Raw genomic sequence first — 2,500 nt, forward strand, 5'->3', positions numbered from 1 at the left:
ATATACAGATTTAGCAATTGACAATGCAAGGTGGTCTCTCTCTCTCTCTCTCTCTCTCTCTCTCTCGTGTCAAAATGAAAACAGCTTCCAGCCCCTTTCATGAAGGACTACTTGTGCATATTGCAAGATGTCAGTTTCTAAGTGAATGAGCAAAAGAGCATACAGCACCTGGTATTCCCAGGCGGTCTCCCATCCAAGTACTAACCAGGCCCGACCCTGCTTAGCTTCCGAGATCAGGCGTTGCCAGGCTGGTATGGCCGTACGAAATAAGTTGACAACCATAGGCTACTTATCCATATACAGATTTAGCAATTGACAATGCAAGGTAGTCTCTCTCTCTCTCTCTCTCTCTCGTGTCAAAATGAAAACAGCTTCCAGCCCCTTTCATGAAGGACTACTTGTGCATATTGCAAGATGTCAGTTTCTAAGTGAATGAGCAAAAGAGCATACAGCACCTGGTATTCCCAGGCGGTCTCCCATCCAAGTACTAACCAGGCCCGACCCTGCTTAGCTTCCGAGATCAGACGAGATCGGGCGTTGCCAGGCTGGTATGGCCGTACGAAATAAGTTGACAACCATAGGCTACTTATCCATATACAGATTTAGCAATTGACAATGCAAGGTGGTCTCTCTCTCTCTCTCTCTCGTGTCAAAATGAAAACAGCTTCCAGCCCCTTTCATGAAGGACTACTTGTGCATATTGCAAGATTTCAGTTTCTAAGTGAATGAGCAAAAGAGCATACAGCACCTGGTATTCCCAGGCGGTCTCCCATCCAAGTACTAACCAGGCCCGACCCTGCTTAGCTTCCGAGATCAGACGAGATCGGGCGTTGCCAGGCTGGTATGGCCGTACGAAATAAGTTGACAACCATAGGCTACTTATCCATATACAGATTTAGCAATTGACAATGCAAGGTAGTCTCTCTCTCTCTCTCTCTCTCTCTCTCTCTCTCTCGTGTCAAAATGAAAACAGCTTCCAGCCCCTTTCATGAAGGACTACTTGTGCATATTGCAAGATGTCAGTTTCTAAGTGAATGAGCAAAAGAGCATACAGCACCTGGTATTCCCAGGCGGTCTCCCATCCAAGTACTAACCAGGCCCGACCCTGCTTAGCTTCCGAGATCAGACGAGATCGGGCGTTGCCAGGCTGGTATGGCCGTACGAAATAAGTTGACAACCATAGGCTACTTATCCATATACAGATTTAGCAATTGACAATGCAAGGTAGTCTCTCTCTCTCTCTCTCTCTCTCTCTCTCTCTCTCTCTCTCTCTCTCTCTCTCTCTCTCTCTCTCTCTCTCTCTCTCTCTCTCTCTCTCTCTCGTGTCAAAATGAAAACAGCTTCCAGCCCCTTTCATGAAGGACTACTTGTGCATATTGCAAGATTTCAGTTTCTAAGTGAATGAGCAAAAGAGCATACAGCACCTGGTATTCCCAGGCGGTCTCCCATCCAAGTACTAACCAGGCCCAACCCTGCTTAGCTTCCGAGATCAGACGAGATCGGGCGTTGCCAGGCTGGTATGGCCGTACGAAATAAGTTGACAACCATAGGCTACTTATCCATATACAGATTTAGCAATTGACAATGCAAGGTGGTCTCTCTCTCTCTATCTCTCGTGTCAAAATGAAAACAGCTTCCAGCCCCTTTCATGAAGGACTACTTGTGCATATTGCAAGATGTCAGTTTCTAAGTGAATGAGCAAAAGAGCATACAGCACCTGGTATTCCCAGGCGGTCTCCCATCCAAGTACTAACCAGGCCCGACCCTGCTTAGCTTCCGAGATCAGACGAGATCGGGCGTTGCCAGGCTGGTATGGCCGTACGAAATAAGTTGACAACCATAGGCTACTTATCCATATACAGATTTAGCAATTGATAATGCAAGGTAGTCTCTCTCTCTCTCTCTCTCTCTCGTGTCAAAATGAAAACAGCTTCCAGCCCCTTTCATGAAGGACTACTTGTGCATATTGCAAGATGTCAGTTTCTAAGTGAATGAGCAAAAGAGCATACAGCACCTGGTATTCCCAGGCGGTCTCCCATCCAAGTACTAACCAGGCCCGACCCTGCTTAGCTTCCGAGATCAGACGAGATCGGGCGTTGCCAGGCTGGTATGGCCGTACGAAATAAGTTGACAACCATAGGCTACTTATCCATATACAGATTTAGCAATTGACAATGCAAGGTGGTCTCTCTCTCTCTCTCTCGTGTCAAAATGAAAACAGCTTCCAGCCCCTTTCATGAAGGACTACTTGTGCATATTGCAAGATGTCAGTTTCTAAGTGAATGAGCAAAAGAGCATACAGCACCTGGTATTCCCAGGCGGTCTCCCATCCAAGTACTAACCAGGCCCGACCCTGCTTAGCTTCCGAGATCAGACGTGATCGGGCGTTGCCAGGCTGGTATGGCCGTACGAAATAAGTTGACAACCATAGGCTACTTATCCATATACAGATTTAGCAATTGACAATGCAAGGTGGTCTCTCTCTCTCTCTCTCGTGTCA

The 2,500-nt window shown here is 47.0% G+C and overlaps 7 non-coding genes and 1 pseudogene across 7 annotated transcripts; all 8 read right to left on the minus strand.

Moving 5' to 3' along the window:
- Window positions 1-156: 156 nt before the first annotated feature.
- On the minus strand, window positions 157-265 carry LOC146224810 (5S ribosomal RNA; annotated as a pseudogene).
- Window positions 266-443: 178 nt separating this feature from the next.
- On the minus strand, window positions 444-562 carry LOC146224811 (5S ribosomal RNA). The gene has a single exon (XR_014747626.1). It is a non-coding gene; the product is annotated as a 5S ribosomal RNA (ribosomal RNA).
- A 174-nt stretch (window positions 563-736) lies between these two features.
- LOC146224812 (5S ribosomal RNA) lies at window positions 737-855 on the minus strand. Its single transcript, XR_014747627.1, has one exon. It is a non-coding gene; the product is annotated as a 5S ribosomal RNA (ribosomal RNA).
- A 190-nt stretch (window positions 856-1,045) lies between these two features.
- On the minus strand, window positions 1,046-1,164 carry LOC146224813 (5S ribosomal RNA). Its single transcript, XR_014747628.1, has one exon. It is a non-coding gene; the product is annotated as a 5S ribosomal RNA (ribosomal RNA).
- Window positions 1,165-1,412: 248 nt separating this feature from the next.
- LOC146224814 (5S ribosomal RNA) lies at window positions 1,413-1,531 on the minus strand. The gene has a single exon (XR_014748261.1). It is a non-coding gene; the product is annotated as a 5S ribosomal RNA (ribosomal RNA).
- Window positions 1,532-1,705: 174 nt separating this feature from the next.
- On the minus strand, window positions 1,706-1,824 carry LOC146224815 (5S ribosomal RNA). The gene has a single exon (XR_014747629.1). It is a non-coding gene; the product is annotated as a 5S ribosomal RNA (ribosomal RNA).
- A 178-nt stretch (window positions 1,825-2,002) lies between these two features.
- LOC146224816 (5S ribosomal RNA) lies at window positions 2,003-2,121 on the minus strand. The gene has a single exon (XR_014747630.1). It is a non-coding gene; the product is annotated as a 5S ribosomal RNA (ribosomal RNA).
- Window positions 2,122-2,293: 172 nt separating this feature from the next.
- Window positions 2,294-2,412, minus strand: LOC146224817 (5S ribosomal RNA). Its single transcript, XR_014749050.1, has one exon. It is a non-coding gene; the product is annotated as a 5S ribosomal RNA (ribosomal RNA).
- Window positions 2,413-2,500: the final 88 nt, after the last annotated feature.

The sequence above is a fragment of the Hypomesus nipponensis genome, chromosome 25 (genome assembly GCF_054491055.1).
Source record: "Hypomesus nipponensis isolate SF chromosome 25, ASM5449105v1, whole genome shotgun sequence".
Lineage (NCBI taxonomy): Eukaryota > Metazoa > Chordata > Actinopteri > Osmeriformes > Osmeridae > Hypomesus > Hypomesus nipponensis.